Source organism: Magallana gigas, chromosome 4 (assembly GCF_963853765.1).
Source record: "Magallana gigas chromosome 4, xbMagGiga1.1, whole genome shotgun sequence".
Lineage (NCBI taxonomy): Eukaryota > Metazoa > Mollusca > Bivalvia > Ostreida > Ostreidae > Magallana > Magallana gigas.
Genome location: NC_088856.1, coordinates 38,905,842 through 38,928,714, shown reverse-complemented (window position 1 = coordinate 38,928,714; position 22,873 = coordinate 38,905,842). Strand labels below are relative to the sequence as shown.

Genomic DNA, 22,873 nt, shown 5'->3' with positions numbered 1-22,873 from the left:
ATTCAGTTTTTTGCCCACATGTGTGGGAGTAGAGAAGATTTTCTAAGATTTAAAACTTTTTTTATATGGCCATATTGGCCCCACCCTAGAGCCTGAACGCCTAACAAAGGGGTCATGAATTTCAACATTTTGGTAGAGGCCTTATGGACATCATAAACATGCATTTAGTTTTTAACAAATATATATGGGAGTAGAGAAGAAGATTTTCTAAGATTTAATACATTTTTTGCAATTTGGCCATATTGGCCCCACCCTAGAGCCTGAACCCCTGACCCAGGGGTCATGAATTTTACAATTTTGGTAGAGGGCCTCATGGACATCATAATCATGCATTTAGTTTTTAACAAATGTATATGATAGTAGAGAAGAAGATTTTCTAAGATTTAATACATTTTTATTATATGGCCATATTGGCCCCACCCTAGAGCCAGAATCCCTGACCCAGGGGCCATAAGTTTCACAATTTTGGTAGAGGGCCTCATGGACATCATAACCATGCAACCAGTTTTTTCCTCACATGCGTGGGAGTAGAGAAGAAGATTTTTAAAAATTTGTTTTTTTTTTTGCATATTTGGCCCCGCCCGTGGCACCCCAGGGGTTGTAGAGCCATAAATTTCACAATTTAGATTCTTCTTACCATAGAAATGCTTCACATAAAAAATGGTAACGATTAGCCTGGTAGTTTTCAAGAAGAAGTTAAAAATGTAAAATTGTTAACGCACGACGACGGACGAAGACCAATTGCGATAGGTCATCTGAGTGACTCGGGTGACCTAAAAATTTATATCTGTAATAAATTATAAAATATATTTTTAGATTTCTTTATGGGAAAAAGTGCTCAAAACATAATTGGATCCGTAATGTGCTGTCCGGGATGTTTCAGTCTCTTTCGGTTTGAAGCTCTACATGACTGCATTGACACTTACTCTATGCCAACTTCCTTAATTTCAGACGTCTTTACGAAAGATAGCGGTACGTAATTATGAAGAATATTTCAAAATTTGAAAAATAATCTTAAAAAAAAGGTATGAAAAGCAACAAATATATATATATATATATATATATATATATATATATATAGCACTGAATAGAATCAACAACACTAGGCATCTTTAAAGTGTCAGATGTTATACGTATATATATACTAAGCAAGTAAACTGAATATATAAAGCACTAATACGGCTAACGACACGAACAATAGAAATTGTCAAATTTTCGGGACAACCACTCCCTTCTTCAGGATCAAAAAAATATAATTAAATGAGTAAAAAACAAAGAAAACAAAATTTAAAGCTACCGTAAACTACTTTAGACACTATAAAAAAAAAAAAAAAAAAAAAAAAAAAGAGCTACATTATAAACATTTGTTCACATTCTAAAAGAAGGTGTTGTGACTGCCGCCGATCGTTCAAAAGTAATCAGTCAACTGCCAACTTCACGCCTAATTAAGTTAATAAGCTAATTAAAATTGACGTCCGAGTTTATAAATGAAAGTTTGAACCCCTGTTGTTAACTCGTACGGCACTTATAATATAGACTCGAATTTTGATTATATATATATATATATATATATATATATATATATATATATATATATATATATATATATATATATATATATATATATATATATATATATATAAGCAAAAAAAGCAAGAAAAATGACATATCAGAAGCATTGACTAAACAAAAGTAAAAGTGTTGTCAACTTATAATATTGAATTTTTTTGGCAAGACAGATATGAAACAAAATATAAATGATTTTACTGCATTACGATGTATGTTGCATTTGAACAAATATAGATTTGCACATTTGAAAATACTTGTAAGGTCGAATTGAATTAGCTGGTATGAAAAACCGAATTAAGAGGTGACACTGAATTTGCTTTTGTGTTGTGTTGCCAGGTGAAGATAGATGGATATGTACACTTATGATGAACGCAGGGTGGACCTTGAAATATTCTTGCCATGGATATAATTCGACTTTCTGTCCAGAAGAAACAGAAGAATTCATGAAGCAGAGAAGAAGATGGCTCTTGTCTGATTTTGCAAACACAGTTATAGTCGCAAAAAACTTATAACACTGTGCCGGATAATTATGCCAGTGCCAAGGTGGCATTTTTGCACCCGCTTAAGATGCAGTTTAGGAAAAATCCATGTATACCAAATGATAGACCATTGTCTAGACAGTATATAACCACTTTTGTTTTAAGTGTGTTTCACCTGACAGGTGAGATATTTACCTTTAAAAATTAATATCCCATCGGAAAATGATAATTCCCATAGGAGAATTGACTCTCCTACAGGAAATATTGACAATCCTACAGGATTTTTTAAAAGTCCTGTAGGAATTATATTTCCTATAGGAGAATGGTAATTCCTGTAGGAATTTGATTCAGACATGTAGTTTTCCTATAGGATATTAAGTTTTCCTATCGGATTTTATCAAATCCTATCGGAATTGAAATTCCTGTAGGAAGATCTTATATTCCGATAGGAAATTTCAATTTACCTATAGGAATATTGATTTTCCTATGGGAAAAATTATTTTCCTATAGGAATTTATTTTTGAAAGGTAAATATCTTACCTGACAGGTGAGATATACTGATAACAAAGGTGGTTGTTAACTCTTTAAGCAATGGTCTATCATATGGCATATTTGAATTTTTCGATATATGCAGCTTAAGCGGGTGCAAAAATGCCACCTTTGCACTGGCATAATTATCCGGCACAGTGTTTTATGTAAGTTTTTTAAGCATGTAATTACATACATGTACATACTGTCTTTAGGATAGTTATAAAATCTCTTTATCTTTGTCCGCCACTTTTAGCTTCTTGAAAGTGCCTTAACTTCCATGTCAAAAGAATATACATGTAAAAAATGACTAGTGCCTTATCTTACTATGTTGTGTACAATACATAACGCAAAAAATAATGATTAATCATAATACAATTCAGTTTTATGCAATAAATTACAGACTTTTATTTTTTTTTGTCTTTTGTTTTTTTTTTTACTTATGTTTGCAATTGCACAAGCAAACAGACTTTATAAAAATGAACAGTGTGTTCTTTATTATACATGTAATTGTTTGATTGATTTTTTTGATTTTGCAGTACATCTAATGAAGAACAACACGGCCTTCACCGTATTGTACACGTTGTATTTCCTACAGCTCTCCATCGTAACGATCCTTTGCCCGGGATCGACTTTGCTTATGCTGTCCTTTTTAGTAAAATTAGTCGCTGGAATCCCACTCATTGTGAACGCCGCCGTTTTGTGGGCGATTTGTTTGGCGTACTGCATTGTCCAAATCAGTTCTTTGACTGCTTACAAAAAATTGGTCTTAAGCAAACTTTTAACGCTAGTTTTGGGCATTCTGACTACGTATGTGTTTGTTGCAACCAGCGTTTACATTGTCCAGATGGTAATCAAAGGTAATATTAAATTTAACAAATTGTAGGTTCCTTATTTTACGCGAGTGCTTAGTTCCGCGATTCAAATGTTAAGCATCGAGTCGCAAATATTGAAAGATAGCTGGAACATAGCAAGATTATAAAATATTCCTGTTGTGCTTCTTGAGATTTTACACAGATGATAATTTCTCGCGTTTCAATAAAAATTTACAACAGTAAGTATTTAAATGAAGTATTGAACTACTGGTATTTATTTCAGAATTAAGTGTTTGAAATGTAACATAGAATTATGTCCTTTTGTTTAACTTTTCAAAAATGTTTTGAAGGATTTTTGAAGATAAACAAAAGTAAAAATGTAAACAAACAATTATAAAAAGTTGTGTTTCGCAACGCCGAATTGATATAAGGGAACAGCCGCTGACAATACATTTGATGCTTTAACTAGAAAATGAGAAATGATTACGTAATCGGTATACCCTTTTTGTTAACCTGATGGTATCACGAATGCCTACATATGCATGTATCCCGGCTTTTCCATTTGTAGTTTATTTCATTGAAACTCACATTTTGCAAATTACCCGAATTCTATGCTTTCAGAGAATACACGTATACATGAATTAAGATTTTTTTTTTTGAGAGTGTGTCTGGAAGTAATGCTACGTTTGATAAAAATACTTTCCTTATATGACCAATTTTATTAAATTTTTTGTATTGGGAAGAATTGTATGAGTTGGTATGTCTTTTAATTAAAAGGTAGGTATCCCCACTGATTAAATGTAATGGGTTTTTTTTTTTAAATAACATTGAATTATAATGCATTCATTGGACCAATAAAAACGTTTTAATTTTTCCGGTATTTCTTATTGAAGGCTCTAACATTCATTTCTTACAGACAAAGGCTTCTTGTTTGCGACCTCCCACATCGCAATTTTGGTTTTGCTCGGAGTAATATTCCTGCACCTCTACGCGATATTGCTGCACCCTTTTGACATACACTTGTTACTGGCTGGGATTGTGTACCTGTTTTATATCCCATTCGTCTTTATTTTTATCCAACTGTACGCAGTTTGCAATATTGTTGATCAAACATGGGGAACGAGAGATAATGTACGTTTTTTTTTTTTTTTTTTAAACTAAACCCGAAAAAGAATCAAATCGGTCTAGATCTGTAATAACCACATAAGCTAAATGTATGGTGCATTTTGCCATCTTTTTTTCTGTTATATGCGTACAATACCTTGTTAATGTACACCTAAGATGTTGTCAATGTTGTTACTCAATCTATTTAAAAAACATTTCAGCAAAATGCTGTGGCTTCCAGTTTTTTACATTTTCCAAAATTCAGAAAACAAAAGAAGAGTTCCAGTTTGAAAGGTGCGTAAATATAAAAAGAAACTATTTGTTTTTGCGATTAAACTGAAATATTTATATGTTTATAATTTTAAAAAATACAATACAATTGAGTCTTTGCATTTTTGACTGTTTTAACAGATCGAGAAAATGCATTTAAAAATTCAGCCATTGACCTACAAGATATAAGCGAGAACGAGGCCTTGTTTTGGCAGAATCTGGTAAATGACTGTATTGGGGTTGGTGTCAACCCGGGAATTTTGCAAGAAGATCGGGCCAAAGGTTTGCGCTCTCTCCGAACGAAGGCCACTATAGCCTTCTTATCTGTTAATTTCCTCTGGGTCGCCATTTGGATAGGAATGGATGCACTTTTGATGAAATTCTTCATGGACAGACTTTTGTATGGCCTAATTCTGTTTTGTCTTTTCTGTGTGCCTATATGTATTCAGATTCTTGGAATGACGGTATATCGATTTAGTGATATACTGACGCAATTTGGACGATTGATGTCTTAATTCATAAAAATTTATCGGGTCAGTTAACACATATATTTGCTCTTACTTTGCTTGTGCTTATCTCTAACAGTAAACTTAATAGACTTTTGGTTTTATTATATTGGTTGGCATTATATTTGATATACAAATTAAAACGTAAATAAAAAACAATATTTACATTTATTGCATGACTCTCCTTATGTTTGCATTGAAAATGTGTATTTCTTTAACACACGTCTAGTCTGGTCGCCGGATGTTAACACTAGTGACGTCAATACGGGTTTTGAATATATCAATAGTTGTTTAAATATTTGTTTGATTTTGCCTTTGAGCTTGTAATGTTCATATGAAAATCATTTCTTTAACAGATCAACCTATTCTGTAAAAAAAGTTTTGCCTAAGGAAGCACGTACTCACCCATCCATCCATTTGGAAAAGGTTACAGTAATTCGATGTTTATTGCATCATGCATCATCAAACCACTCTATGACAACATACGTACATGTGTACGTTTAATTCAAATTCATGCTACGCTCGCCGAAAGGGTCGCACAATTAACATATTGATTACGATAGAAAATGAAAATTAAAAAAAAACAATACAAGAATTGTGACTATTTAATACCATAGACCTACACCATAAATTATGTGGTCGTATTTTTCCTACCTAACGCGGCTTGACTATAAACTTAACCTAAACTGCCTTGACAACGCAACACTGCGTTATTATGAATATAATTTTTCCTAAGCTGTTATAATAGTAATGTGTGTTGAATGGAAACATATTAATCACATTAAATATTAAAAGAACTATAGCAATTGCATTTGCTTTAGCATAAAACTATTAATGTTTAATAGATTCTTCTTTCAGCATTTACAAGACATTCACAACTACTTTTCCATGATTAGAAAAAAAGGTATGGTCGTGGAAACCATATTCCTTTTGTGGGTCGACAGTTCTTGCCCTTTCAAGAGCCCCATTCTGACAAGGATAGATTTAACTATGGCACCCTGGATGTTAGCCTCCCCTTAGATAATAATCCCATTAAAACCATATTATATGGAATTTGTTGGATTTTTAACAGGCTAACTAAACCTGATAATGGCCGTGTTCACCTAACTCCTTTTGGGAGTTTTCTTGTCTACCTTTGGACCCCATCCCGACACCAGAATTATGTTTAAATATGGGTTTCTGGATATTAAGCGGTCCCTTATCAATACTTATAGTTAAATTTCCCAGTGGTCATCTCATTTTTGCAAGCCACAAAAAGCTAGAGGCTCTCAGGGCCAAAATAAGCCCCATCTCAAAAGTGAATATTTTTTTCTGGTTGTATGCAATCGATGTCTATTCCCGTACGAAAATGTTGGCAGTTTTCCGGCTGGATTCAGGGTGAACTTAGACGTATTCCGGTTAAAACATAGCCGTACTTAGGAGTATCAAAGGCGTACCTGGAAAACGCTTTGAATGTAAGACGGATTCCATCTTATTCATAACCGGACCTAACCTCAAACCTTAGCCGTATTTTCAGCATATAGCCGTTTTCTGTCAAAGTTAACCGTATTGTTTCTCACTGCCCGTTTTCCCCTAACCATCATTAAATATTCCGCCTTAACCTAGCGAATTGGCAATTCTTTGCAAGTTATAATATAAAATTTACGGCTAAAACTTGGCCAAATTGTGTTAAAGGCGCACAACAGTTCATTTTCTGTTTTATAAATAGCTCATTCTTATAAACTGTCTGTTGCCTTCACTCAATAAACTTTACTTCTTTCTTCAAATTGTTTAATTTTGTAACCTTAAATTCAAATTGATAATCCGATGACACTATCAAACAGGTTATATATGTATGTTCTACACACAGGCTGGTTGATTTTATCTTGACCTCAATACACAGGCTGCCATTTGTAAACAGGCAAGAGCCGCAGCCTCTCCCTGTATTGCAAAGGGGCGTCAACAGGGAAAATCTTTTTTTTCTATCATAATTTTAAACATGTTCATACTATTTTAGCCGCAATGTTAAATAATTTATTTAAGACAGGAATGACTTATGAACACGCTATCATATTTATTGTACTTTTAAACTGCTACTAAAAATTGTTTTACTATGGCCATCAAGCACTTGTAAACATAAAATAAGCGTTACCCCTTATCATATTTCTGGCCTCAGAGGCTCGCGCTTTGTGAGTTTTGAATTTGGCATTAACTGTCATGCCTAACTTTCTTGATCATCTTTGTGTTACAAAATTTAGACATGTGTAAACCGTTATGAGGATTATGTTAGGGGGAAATACAGTGAAACTTATTTACAGCTATTTGATGTAAACCAAGTCTTATGGAGTTAAGCAAAGTGTGCGCGTTATGTGGACTAAGGGCATGAACACAGGAACCTTAATGTCAATATCGAAAGTAAGTCAATATAAATTTTAATTATGATCATGACTTTATCGATAATAGTACTAAAGTACAGTTAAAATTGTTCTAATTGTATGTGAAGAAAAAAATAGGTTTAAACTATTCTTCATTTAAAAGATATTAGTGCGTAAATGTCACACAATGTATAAACTATAGAAATCCCTTCATTCCTTTAGATTTGAAAGCTGTTGAAAACAACTGACATTATGCTAAACAATTAAAAAACAAGGAAAGCAACAATGCCAACAAGTCATTGGGAGGGTGGCAAGCTGCCTTCTTATATGTAAGCTGTCCTAGTATGAGCATTGAGAAACAGCCTGATAAAAATAAAAACTAGCTCAAAAGCAGAAGGACAATGGACATGGGGTACTAAAAAGTAGAATGTCAGTCATACCATTTACATGAACCCTACCAAAATCAAACTTTTGGAAGGTAAGGATTGGATCTCTTTTTATTTGTTCATATTGTTGAAAGGTATTATTTATAATCATGATAATAACAAAAAGGTATATATGTATATTGATATATTTATATTTGATCGAGTGTTTGGTTATAAGTAATACTTTATCAAATTACATGTAATTTTTTCAGAATATGTGAGAGAAGTGCTTTTAGTGATGCAATTACCGAAAAGATTTGAGGAAGATCTGAGCTACTCTAGAAACTTTTCAAGGAACTACCTGTACAAAAGAGTGAAAACGTGGACTGTAAATCAAAAAGTTCAACTTATTATATTAAGTGGAAGACAAACATTAGGAAAATATAAAGATATTCTGGATGTGATATCTGTATTATGATGTGTTTAAAAAAGAAAATACACAGGAATTATAGATGGTTTTATGTTTTAAGTCTGGCCACTGATTTATAAAAGAAATGAAGGCAATGATTCCACCTCATCCGGTGCTAATTTACAAGGATTTAGTCACCAGATTCAAAAGCATAAATCAAAAGAAGTTTTTCTGTCCATTGTAAAAAGTATTCATCTTTACCCTAAGGCGGATTCGGACGCAGCCTTTTATTACGGCGGATTCCACCTTATACTAAGGCGGATTCCACCTTATATATTTAGGTGGATTCCACCTTATTTTAGGGCGGAATCTTACGTATTCCACCTTATATTATGGCGGATTCCAATTTATCATAAGGTGGATTCCACCTAGGATTAAGGCGGATTCCCGTTTGTTTTAAGGCGGATTTTTATTACCCGGAATACGCTTAATCTCATTTAAATATTTCGAGCCATATACCGCCCGGATTCCACCCGGACTCCACCCTGAATCTGTGATATTTGTTATACATTCAGAGGAATGAAAGACGGAATCCGCCTTTCAAATTTCGCCTACATTCCGCCTTAAGTCAGGGTGGAATTTTTCGTACGGGTTTTTTCAAACAAACTGTACCAAATTGTTCGGAAAAGTCAATTTTGGAAGAAGATATCTCTATTTATTAATGGTCATATAAAGACAAGGTCATAAAACGTTACAAAATGGCTTATCATGCAATATTCACACACTTAACATCACAACTATTAATTAGAGTAACCACATCATTGAATGTAATTTGGGTAAATGTTTTGATTAGTTGACTAAATTAATTTGTTTTTGAAATTGGAAATGTTAATTATGGTTGTAAGGCCAACCATTTGCATCCAGGAATATGTTAATGAATGCAGAAGAAGTAATGAACATAGGGGCTAACTTGAATAGTTTTGCATAAAAACTACAATAGAAAAAGTAAAATCTGTAGCAATGTTTATGAATCCAGCTGGTAACTGCATGCCGGTATTTAATAATACATTTATATAATCTTCGGCCTGTGGTTGCTAGTTCATTTAATAAGTTGTTTTTTTCTTTTCTGATCTCGGATCATAAATAAATGAATATTATATTATAATAATATATATTTTATTGTATATTGTATACAAAGTTATATTTTAGTGTACATCAACCGATTTTATGATACGGACACCTCAGATGCACTTTTAAAAAATATTTAAAATGCACAAAAGAATTTTTACGCACTTTTTATTTGTAAACAGTAAAATGCAGAATTTTATTTCTTTATTATGTTTATATCTCTTTTTCTCTATTGAAATGAACAAAAGTAGATAAAACAGCGATAAATTCCAAGGCCATGTTCAAATCTGAAAAAAATATGTTATATTTGAAAATGTCATTCTTAAATAAAGTAAATGTTTTAAGTACATTTCTGGATATAAAAATTGAAAAATGGTAAATGTATTATAGCAGTAACTTTTATTACATTTAAAATTACTCATACCATTTTGTTTTTTCCTTGAGAATTATGGCTTGTATTGTAAACACTGTTCGATATTTTATATTTTTATATTTTTTTTTTTTAGAAATTATACATCAACGGTCATCTTGAATGTTTAATAACATAATACAACCCAAAAATAGGTTCATCTCTTCAAGATATTTTAGTTGTTTATCAAGTGCAAAGATTCTTAATTGTATATTATAATATTTGAAACATAAAAAAGAACAAATGAATGAAACAAATTTATTGATCCTGAACTGTCTTAAAAATCGCAATGCATTACCTCGTTTATGCCTGAGAGGTTTCTATAAATATTATGCAAAGCTTTTCGATGATAGGAATGTATAATATAAATGATTCAGCAGTTTGTTTTTAGTTTTATTTGGAAAAGACTTATTTTATTAGCTATTGACACTCTTACATGGAATCCGACCGGTTTGATTGATGGTGCATTACACATATAAATTTCATTTCGGAAAAGATGATCATAGTAAGGATGAGGTGGGGTGCAATAAAACATTAAAGCTTTTCAAATGTAATATTTATATTGGTGTGACTTGTGAATTGACACGAAACAAACTCTGCAACATTAAAAAAACACCATTAAAGTTATGAGTACTTTTTGATATAGCTTTTCTTTTTTCAGCATTGTGTTTGAGTCTTTATCACTGATAACAGACTTTTTCGGAAAAAAAATATTATGTATTTTAATCTACACAGCAGTTTAAAAGCAAAGTTAAATGGAATGATCCATAAATATTAAATGTGACTGTATCCTTTTTGTTACAGAATTAAGAGAGAGAGAAGTGTCAGGTATTAGAAAAACGTAAAAGCCAGGTGTCTACGCACAGGAAAAAAAATTTGCACATTAATAAAATATCAAAATGCGCTACTTATTGGAGCACATCAACCAAAATTGATATAGAATAAAATGTTTATGGGTGTACACCAACATATTTTAAAAGAGACAACTGGTGCACTTTGAGAAACGATGACGATTGCTCAAACAAGAAATTTGATTACTCAACAGTGAAAGAAAATGTCATATTTCTTCTTACAGCGAAGTACATAGAAGCGTTTAATAGGAGTTAACTCCAGAAATGTTCCTACGTTATGTTTTGACTGACCTCTGTCCATTCACATCGTAGAAGGCGGAGTTCGAGACATTACTTCGCTGTATTTTTTCCTCTAATAAATTGAACCTAACAAGGGGGAGGGGTCAATAAATTACATGTATCTCGGTGATCTTACAAACAAAGCAAAGAGACAAAGATAAATATATCGCCAATAGTTTTTAACTACATTAACCATAACGCATTATAAACTGTTTTTCCTTTACCTTTCGGTTAACTTTTTCAGTCACATTTCGGTTGATTGAAAAACATGCAGTGCCATTTTGTTTATTGTTGTGGACTAGGCAAGAGTTATTTTTGGGAGTTGATTTTTAATCAACTCTCCTATGCAGTCACGCGGAGAAACCGAAAGTAAAACAGTGTTTGGACCTCAGCACAAATCATTGCTCCTGACAAGACTTAGTTCTTGGAATTAATTGATGAATTCGATGTAATGTATGCTAAAGCATTGTTTTTCAAGGAAACTTATTTACAAATACCTTAAAAATAGTCAGATTTTAAATGATATGAACAATTTAAATATTTTTTGTAGTCGTATGTATTCCTACGCCAGAGTTCAATATAGTATCGTTCAACTCGACGCTCGGCTGTCTCCGTAAACCCTTGTCGGAGATTTACGGTGTCAGCCGAGCGTTTGGTTGAACGAGACTAGAGTTCAATATTGCTTGGATCCATACAATTTTCGAGAAATATTTCTACCACTGATACATAGTTTGATTGAATTAATTTTATCTTTAAATATTATTTAACATGATTCATATGGAGGTTTCTCGACATTCTAGTCGAAAAAGTTCATTTCAAATATTCATATTATAAACATATGCGTAATTCAAATTAGAAACTACGTATACATGTACTTGTCATGCAAAATAACATATCATTGATTTTAAAATAAATAAACATCGACAAAATCAACTCCCGTCAGTTCTTCAGTACTTTGATTTAATATCTAAATTGTCGAAAACAGCTTTATTGTTTTTGTAATAATTTTGGTGTGCATAAAAACAATAAAATTAAAACAGTGGCAGGGTTAATTACGTATCTAATGACTTTTCTTTACAAGATTTAATCAAACTGCAAGCATTTTTTTCAAAACACACCTACAATTGGGTGTGCCAAAAGTAATTGTTGCAGGTACATAAATAGGTTCAATGGCTTTATTGTTTCTTCAGAATAACCTTTCAAACATTAGGGCTTTATTTTTCTTCAGATCAACCTTTCAAACATTAGCATTTGGTAGTGTAGTAAATGTAACTAATGGCTCTATGCAAATGGAGTAAAACGAGAAGATGAAACACGACATTTGATATGTATCATTCCATAGAAACATTCAACACCTTTTTGGCTTTAATTTTGTACATGAAATGTTATTTCGGTTGAAAAGACCTATTGTTTTCATCTTTTTACGGATTTTTGACTTTCCATCGAAAGACCTGTTCGTCTAATTTATTATCATTCTCGAAAGGATATAAGTCAGCGATGTTTTGAAAACGGAAATAATTATTGAAACAACTCTGCAATAGACTTTGAGCAATTAACTAGTGAAACGCGTATGTAAGGTTTTGGAATTCCAGTTTTATTACTTCCGGTTTTCACATGGCAAATACTCAAAATTGAAGGAAATTCACGATAGTCCTTACTGTTTGAGTTAGAGCATTCAATGTTTAGAATAAGATGTGTCTTGCCCAACTGTACAAAACTGCATTATATATATTAAGTATTTTTTATGTCTTACCGTTTTTATGAATCTTGGCCTCAACCTTGAAAAAAGGGGGATGAAAATACAAAACTTCAAGCAACCTTACACATTTTAACAAGACGTTTACAAAGTGTTGGATTGATTGGAGTGATTTATTACAAATTTTAAATTCTAATAAAAACTTTTGAGTACATTCTCAATTTTTTAAAATAATACACACAATGTGCAGACCGGAAAAGGTGATGGGAAAACAATTTGAAGAAATGAGAGATCTTCTGGGGCCAACATTGAAAAATACCCTTTAGCTGTAATTATTGTATTTTTAGTCCGATTTCTAAAATATTTTGAAAATTCTGTTTGTAGCTTAAAATAAAGAGTACAATTCTTGACTTCTTATAGGGGTTTTAAGGGCTAGAAAATGATAACTTTATCACAGTTTCACAAAGATCGAAAAGGCAATATTTCGGATGTAGTTTGAATGTGTAGCTTGTTTTGAAGGTTTATTTTTAATAATATTTATCGGGGTCAATTTTGTTTGTTAATTTCTTTTGTATTGGACATTGTTAATTAATAATTGATGTTGATTTATTATTAACTAATAAACAAAGTTTTGATTGAAATACAGTTTTAGAAGTTAACAGGAAGAACTAAAATACCAAGGAGTTTTGTTTCAGAAGCCGTTTCTCTATCTGCTGGACGATTTCATTCATTTTAAATATTGTGTAAAGATTGATTTGATTTGAACATATTTTATTATGCAAAATAATATTTACATAATAGGATTGGGCAGCAGGCAAAGCCTATTTAAGCCTTCTCCACTAGGTACAAGGTAGTCATATGTATAAAATACAAGAATTGTGGAGTTAAATGATACAATTAAGAATACATGATTTTTTGTGTAACAAAGTGAACAAAAGAAAAAAAGAGGGAAAAAAAAAGATAAAATTGACAAAACCGGTTATGACAAAAGTAGAACAGAATTATCAAGTTTTGTCAATAAGGTTACAGCATATATATATAAATATAGGTATATGCATAATTTTGTTTACATTTTCAGTATATGTGTTAATTACATTATTTTCTTTACACAAATCTTCTGGATTTTTTAATGTATTCATGTACAAGCTTGAACAATTTAACATTTTCATCATATGAAACATCATTATCTCCATACAGTAATAGATCTAAGGTAATTGGTTTTTGGAGATTTAACATAGATATTTGATGAAAGAAACAATTTCTTTCATCATTATATTTTGGGCACTCAAAGAAAAAATGATTCGCATTTTCAGTATGAAAACCACAATAATCACAAACAGAATTTTCTCGAATAAAATCACAAAATAAGTCAGCATTTAAACTGCTAGCATTATTTCTTAGTTGACAATGTATAATGTTTTCCCTCCGATTCCCTAAATTAAAAAGTTTTGTTGGAGTCTTAAAAAAATATTTCTTAATAGCATTTGAAAAGCAAGCCAACTTTGGAAGACTTCTAATAGCTAGTGGAAGATCATTCCATAGCTTAACTGTAGATGGTATGAAACTTTTTAAATAAGATGTTGTTCTGGCTTGAGGGATAGTGTAAGTAGATTCATCATGATTTCTTAAAGGATATGGGGTTATGGGTGGAATACATGGTTCTAAAAGATTTTCAAGGTAAGTAGGTACCATGTGGTTTACCATCTTATAAAACAAAATTAACTTGTGCACTTTTCTTCTTTCTGATAACATATCCCATCCCAATTCATAATACAACTTTGTTCTAGAGGAATTGATTCTTAAGCCTGTGATAATTCTAGCTGCTGTGATTTGAACATCTTCTAAAAGATCTGATTCCCTGTCATTGCAGTTGTCCCAAATAACATCGCCATATTCTAAAACAGGTCGGATAAAGGACAGATATATTTTTATTAATGCATCGCGACAAAGTGTGTGTTTGAGCATACGCAACATGTTTAATCTACTACAAGCCTTTTCATATATGCCTTGTATATGTAATTTCCAGTTTGCATCAGACTGGAAATTAAGTCCTAAATGAACATGATTATTTTGTATTGTAATATCAGGACCATTATTACCAAATTTAATAGTAGGATGAGGAATATTTTTCCGAGTAAAGTTTAAGTTTATAGTTTTTTTAGGATTAAAATCAACCATCCATTTTTTGGACCATTTATCTAACTTGTCGAGATCCTTTGTTAGAGAATCTGCTGCTTCCATAATATCCTGATCAACAATAACATAGAGTGATGTGTCATCAGCAAATAGTCGAACATTATTGGACAAGTCAGAGGCAATATCATTAATGTACAATAGGAATAAGAATGGCCCTAACACTGATCCTTGTGGGACACCAGAGTTAGTAGGACCCAATGAAGATGTAAAACCATCTAAGACAACCTTTTGTTTTCTATTCCATAGATAATTTTTTACCCAGTTAATAATTTGACTTGAAATGCCATACTGTTTTAATTTAAGAATGATACCCTCATGCCAAACCCTATCAAAAGCTTTGGATATATCACAAAATATGAACCTTATGTCTTTGCCTTTGTCTAAATTGGAAACAATGGTGTTGTAGATTTCAACCAGCTGATTAGTGGTTGAGTCTCCACTTTGGAAACCTGATTGATATTTGTACAAAATGTTATTTTCAAGAATGAAGTTATTGAGATGCTTGACTATAATTTTTTCTAATAACTTACATATAACAGATGTAACTGATATGGGTCTATAGTTATTTACATCATCAGGAGTACCCTTATTTTTAAAAACAGGAGTAACCATTGCGATTTTCCATATGTGGGGAAGTACACCATTACTTAGTGACATATTGAATAGTTTAGCCAAAGGTTTGCAAATAACATGTGCAACCTGTTTTAAAATTCTTGGTGTTATGGAGTCAGGACCTGATGGCTTAGATATATTGATAGCTTGTAATTGATCCAATACTTCATTGTCAGTAATATAGTGAGTGTTCATGTGATGTAAAGGTGGGTCTGGTACATTGTGTGCTAAGTTTTGGGACACAGATATGGTAGAAATATTTGTAAAGAAATTGTTAAATGCATTAGCTTTGTCTATGGGATGAAATAATGTCTGACCATTGACTTTCAATGGAGGTGATGGTTTGTGTTTGTTGTTTAATTTACAAAGTGATTTAAATATTCGCCACCATTTACCAGGAGGAATTGACTTATTAATTTGGTCTGAAATTTTTTTATTATATTTCTGTCGAGAAGCACGTATTTCATCTATAACTTTATTACGCAAGTATCTATATCTTTCCCAGTGTAGAGGATTTTGGGTTTTTACAGCTTTATGGTGGATACGATTGCGCTTCCTCATTAAAACTCTGATAGTGCTATTCATAAATACTTTATCCCGTGGCCTTATTGTGACAATTTTCTTGGGTACATGTTTGTCTACAATAGTTTTAAAAGTGTTTGTAAAATTTGAGTATGTTTTATCTATATCTGTGGAATTGAAGACTTCTACATCCCAATCAACATTACTCAACTCGTTATTGAGTTTATCAAAATCAGCATTGTTGTAGTCAGTAATTTCTCTCCTATAAGCATATTGTTTGTGTGAACAGAAATGCAAGTCAATGCCTACAACTGAGTGTGTACTACAAAATGGAGGAGATACAGTTGTATTTCTAACTAAGGCTGGGTTGTTTGTAACTATTAAATCAATACATGTACCTTCTGTGATTGTAAAGTTTGTCGGTGTATTGATTAAATTGTGTAAGTTGAGTTGTTGAAGTATTTGTTTGAACCTTGTACTTTGATTTGAAAAAACATTGGTATTAAAATCACCCACCAAAAATGTTGGGAGATTATGATCAAGAACTTTGTTAAGGTTTCGGGCGAGTAAATCCCAATAACTAACTAAAGAAGAAGGCGGCCTGTATAATGTACCTATCAGGAATTTTTTGTTATTTGTCTGAATTTCTGACCAAACAATTTCTAACCCTTGCATTGATAAATCAGTACGCTGGTAATAACTTTATTTGTCAGAAATATATATTGCAACACCACCACCATATCTATTTCAATCATTACGTATAGGTGGATGAAAGCCATCTATCTGTATACTTTCGTTATTAATAGAATCATCAAGGTGGGTTTCACTAATTGTAATTATATCATACATTGATAATTCCGCAGTAATAATATCTAACTTGGGTAAGAGGCTACATACATTATTGTGTACAATACTAAGAGGTTTCGTAAAAGAAGTATTGTTATTTGGTCCTGGGTTGGTTTCAATATTACCTAACATGAGGAGCAAAAAAATAATGCAGAAGAAGTGTAAATTTCTCATAGAGTAAGAATGAAAATGAACCCCTGTCATCTCAATATAGGTTGAGTTTACCTTAATCATGTGTATCAAAAATATAGCTTAGGTATGAGAAGTTTGGTGACAGGAGCTCTCTATACATCGGATATGCTGTGGAAGTACATAAAAAGAAAACCGGTTTGAATTGATCGTAATCTGAATACGGAAAGAAATTGAAAATACAGTCAAAACAGAACATATATACAAAATAATTGTGTAAAGATTCGTGTCTTAGTGAATGTACATTTTCTCACTCTAGCCTATTTAAAAAATAACTGTACATGTGTGTTAGAGTAATAAGTCCTTTTTAAAATATTCGATCTTATATAACTTATATATCTTATATATCTTTTATATCTTAACAAGTTCAAAGCCCTGAATGATTCCCCCACCTGATTGAAGAATCCATTCTAACCAATAGAAGTTTCATTAAACAGGACTTTGCACAGGAATGTATCATTCATTAATTTTTACGCACCGTTATAGTGGACGAGTCCAAAATACAAACTTTTAAGACACATCATACAATGTGAGTTCTCTAGCGCATACATGAACTATGCATGCAGTTTATTTTCTTGTTTTGAGAGTCCTTTAAAAATGACGGAAATGCATTAAATTTTGTCATATTTATGCCATGTTGCATATAACTGTTTCCATTTCAATAAAACGCTTGAAATAATGAAATAATTTTATTGAAAACAATATGAATGGACGTAATAAATCATATGTCAAATGACTTATGTCTACTTGAATATGCACGTCTCTTTAAAGAATTCAAGAACAGCGGCAAATTGTATTTTTTTTAATGTAAAATTTGCTGCAAATCTGAAGCCCCTGGTATAGAAAAATTCGAATGGTAGTCGATCTGATTTTGATTTCAGACCAAGATCTACAGGTATGCAGCTAGGGTAACTAATACATGCTTCAAGTGAAATAATTTATATTTGTTCAATCATGGAACTTTTTTGGAAAGCTATATTTGCTTGACAATGTTTAACAAATAACATCCTTATACTTTGTTTTACACTGCTATTTATAGAACAAGCAGAGCCAGTATCAGTCCGACCCTCAAGTAAAAAATGAAACGACAACATCGCGTGGCATGTTATCAGACCTGAAAATTTCAATAAGGATCAACGTTGGCGTCAGGAAGAAAAAAAAATTAGAGATCTGAAATTTTTTTTCGGACAGAGAAGCGCCAAATATTAGAAAAAACGTAAAAGCCGAGTATATATACGCACAAGAAAAAAAAAATTAATGTGCATTTAAAAAATGTCAACTTGTGCTACATATTGGAGCACATCAATCAAATTTGATATCGCAGTGTATAACCTTGTCTATACCTGAGAAGTTTATTTGAATATTATTGAACGTTTTTCGAAAAAATGTCTAATGTAGAAATTTCAGCGGTTTAATTTTAGTTTTATTTGAAAAAGGCTTTATTATGAACTGTTTGCACTTCTACATGGAGTCAGAGCGTTTTGATAGAATGTACATTACAAAGATATTTTTTTTTAAAAGATGGTAATGGTAAGGATGGGTTGATGTAATAAAACATCAACACTTTTCAAATGCGCGGGTAGGTTAAGGCAACGAAGTTAAACTTACTTTTTTTTACCGTCGATATTATGATCAATTTAAAAAAATGTGTATTTTTATGAAAAAGTGCTGAATATTAATATCAAGTTAATGTGTTTGCCATGATATTATTTTTCTACTTCAGAATCGAGTCAATCTTTGAAGCTGCCGTGCCATGGTAACTCTCGACATTTAAAAATAGATCATTTTTTTACCTTAACAAAAAATCAGAAAGTGTAACACTACCCCGAAGTTCATTTGTATTTATGATACAATAATGACATCAGCAATTAGTTCAGGTTTATTAGTATTACTGCTAGAATCCTATAGTTATTCGCATAAAAGTTGTCATTATTTATCGGAAACCCACTCAACTTCTTCAATTTCATTGCAAATACTGCGTATTTGTAACAACAAAGCACAGGATTCTAGCAGCACTTTTCAAGTATTTTAAGTTATGTGCTTTTGATATTTGCCAAATTTAACTTTCGTTATATTCGGGGTAGTGTTACATGTTTGCCTTTTTTGTACACATTGACAGAGAAAAGGCCGGTCAAGCCATATAAATGTCTATCTGCATACCTTATAACACGCGCTGATGAAACAAAACATCCATGCCTGTATAATCATAATTATAATTATATCCTAACTGATATTCATCTGAATTTTGGATATCTGTATTAAATAAGTCTAATTTCTGCATTGTTTACACTGCATTCCGATGATTTGTCTCACGGCATTGATCTTCCCTATTAAACATGCATGTGACGTCATCAACGATAATTATACGTTATACAGAGAAAACAAAGATTTATTCAGTTAGATGAGTTTCTAGTGACATTTTACGCCTGTGGTTATATTTACAAATGTGGACTTTAAAAATGACCCGAATGAAACTCAGCAAGTTTTAAAACAACGATCTAGTTATGAGCATACTCATGAGCAGTATTTGATATTGCTTTTTAACATTATGCGTGAGTCTTTATCCCTGAAAAAACAAATAGATTTTTCGATAAAAAATTATCCATAACAATTTCCACAACGGATCAAATCTAGCAAAATTAAATAGAATAATGCATATATAATGTGACTGTATCCTTATTTTCTAACAGAATTCAGAGAAGCGCCAAGTATTACAAAAACGTAAAAGCCGAGTGTCTACGAACACAGAAAAATGTGCATTTAAAAAATGTGACCTTGCGCTACACATTGGAGCATATCAACCCAATTTGGTATCGCAGTGTTTAACCTTGTCTATGCCTGAGAGATTTGTTTGAATTTTAATGAAAGTTTTTCGAAGAAATGTCTTATGTAGCAATTTCAGCAGTTTAATTTTTAGTTGGAAAAGGCTTATTTATAAAATGTTTGCACTCTTACAAGGGTTGATCCAAAAGTAATGTCACACTATGCACCACGTTTCACACTGGCGCTGTATTTCATAGAATGATACATCAAAATGCTCCTTATCAAAACTCTAATTTGAAGTAAAATTTAGATTAAATTACGTTGAACACATAGAAAAATAATGATGTTTATAGCATAATATTAACGTGACATCGCCATGTCACGGCTTTATATCTTTTTAAAGTTTGTATGTATCTATAAATTGCATGCTTCAAAATTTGAAAAAGACCTAAACAACAACATATTTTGAAACAGATATGTCATATACTTTTCCTAAACGTGGTTCAAATATCTAATTAAAGCATATATCATGTTAATAAATAAATTGAATAGACAGAAGATATGTGCACTGAAGGAAAGTAAAACTAGGTTCTTACCTCATAAGCTATATCATAAAGCTACGTTTATGACTTCTTTATGAGACCTCGACAAACGAATAACACATTAAATAATATCCAATGTACTAATCCATCGATAACAAAAAGAATAATAAGTAACGATATAACCAAAAAAAAATGAAAAAAAAATGTATTAAAAAGAATAAAATAAAATAAGATCACCGTGGCAAAATTTTAAAGAGTACTAAATTAAGATACTGTGGTTTTATTAATATTCATTGAATACCAATTTTCATAAATTTAGTTGTTAAGTTGATTCACGAAATTAAAAATTCATTGAAGTGCAATTTCTATTAACATTTTGTATTGATACGATCATTGGCCACGAGTTACTGTATCCTTGAAAAAAATTGATACTCTTGAATATTGATGAAACCACAGTATTCTACTAGAACGCCAAAGATCTAGAAATTACGTCGCTACCATGCAGCGACTGTATGTATCACGCTGTACGAAGTATAGTATCTTCAGAAATTTTTATCATAATGTATTAAAATTTTCAGATCTGAAATGAATTAAGTGGATATCTCAAAGCACAAGTTTTTGCCACTTTACGCAGATCTTAAGCGATTTTATCTGTGACATTATTTTTGGATCAACTCTCATACATTTAATCAGAGCGGTTGAATAGAATGTACATATACATGTACAATGATACATTTCTTTTAGAAAAATATGGCAATGGTAAGGATCGGGTGATGTTAAAAAATATCAAAGCTTTTCATATGTCATATTTACAATGGTGTGACTTTAAAAATTATCCCGAGACAAACTACACAAAATTCAAAAACAACATTTAACAGGTTGGGTACACTACCTTATATTGATAGCATTATTTAACACGTGACAGTATTTTCGTCATACAGATTCTCCAATCCAGTGAATGAGTTGCAATGCATGCCGGTCTACAACGTGTTTACGATTCAACAGACGCGCGTGGTTTTTGTCTGTTTTATTCACAATATTTAATTGCTTGCCTGAATGTTTGTACATCTTGATTTTTACTTTAGAAGGTAAAAGAGGAAAGATTACGTACCATTAACTTTGTTCCATGCTCACATTGAAAAATACTGTAGTTTTAGTTGATCAATTGTTGCTTCAAAAATGATCAGTATCAAACGACTGACAAACATACGCATACAAGTACAAAAAGGTTTTGGTAAGAAAAAACTGCACAGTTGTGTATTGGTGACTTTATCGTTGTGCACTAGAATCTCTTCCTAAGTATATCAGGTCTGCCCAAAACTCTCGGTGCGCCCAGAAGTTGATCCCGGCCATTTCCTTTTTCTGTTCCTTCAGAAGGATGTTGCTCCAGACAAAATCCTAGTTATATTGTTGGCATGAATGGTTATCGACGTAAGAGCTGACCAACAATGCTGTACTACACTCCAACTCATTTCTTTGTATACGAACCATACGCTAGAATGTTTTTGACAGCCTTTTCCGGGGTTTCCGTACACAGAGCACTGCTGTCCAGCTGCATGGAGCGAATCGACGGGGGCGACGTGATATTTAAGAATTCGGGGCAGTTCGGTATTCTACACAATTATTTGAGAGGTTAGGCGAAGCCTCTGATGAATTGTCAATTTCTCTCAAATATAAACATAAGATATAGAGTATTTTTTTTTATTATGATTAAATGTCAGATGAATGCCTGTGCTGCCAGTGCCAAATGTTTATAAGATAATAATATATATAATACATAAATGCATTTTTATAGCACTGCACGGATCTTTAGACATTATAATCCTGGGGAAGAGGGTTTCAAAGGGGTAACTTTTTATATTAGCCATGGACCAGAGACCAAAGCAATTGTGAATTAAATAAATTAGAATATTCCAGAGGGACTATAGATCTGCCCATGTAAAAGACCGTTTCCCATTCCTCATAAGCAATCAACATTATGCACCTTTATACTACACTTTTATTTTTTAACAATCATTTATTGAATTTACATTTATTTTCATTCAACACATGTACATGCAGATTGGATAAGATTAGGGGAGGAGGGAAGGGTAAGTATGTACATTCATTCACAAAATAAATTCCAATTTCATAATTATTTGTCATTAACAAGAAAGAAAAAAATGTATGTAATTCCGGCGACAGGGCAATCAAAAGTCATTTTTTATTCACATCAATATATAGAATTTAAATAATTCTAAACACTCCTAAGTGAGGGGATGAAAACTCACTCTCCCACCCTTTACATCCTTGATACAGGCAGCATATAGCAATTTAATATCGCTAACTTAAGTAAAATATGTCTCCCCCCTTCCACTTCTCAAACAAAATTATGATTATAAAAACAAATATACTTGGTTCATTACTTTTTATTAATTTAAGAACATAAAAGGACTTTCTAA

General features: G+C 32.0%; 2 long non-coding RNA genes across 2 annotated transcripts; both read left to right on the top strand.

The window, feature by feature from the left end:
• Positions 1-4,140: 4,140 nt before the first annotated feature.
• On the top strand, positions 4,141-5,506 carry LOC136274282 (uncharacterized). The gene is made up of 3 exons (XR_010712557.1): positions 4,141-4,522; positions 4,717-4,789; positions 4,907-5,506. It is a non-coding gene; the product is annotated as an uncharacterized lncRNA (long non-coding RNA).
• A 1,407-nt stretch (positions 5,507-6,913) lies between these two features.
• On the top strand, positions 6,914-8,599 carry LOC117688992 (uncharacterized). Its single transcript, XR_010712556.1, has 3 exons — positions 6,914-7,665; positions 7,848-8,103; positions 8,263-8,599. It is a non-coding gene; the product is annotated as an uncharacterized lncRNA (long non-coding RNA).
• The last annotated feature ends 14,274 nt before the right edge of the window (positions 8,600-22,873 follow it).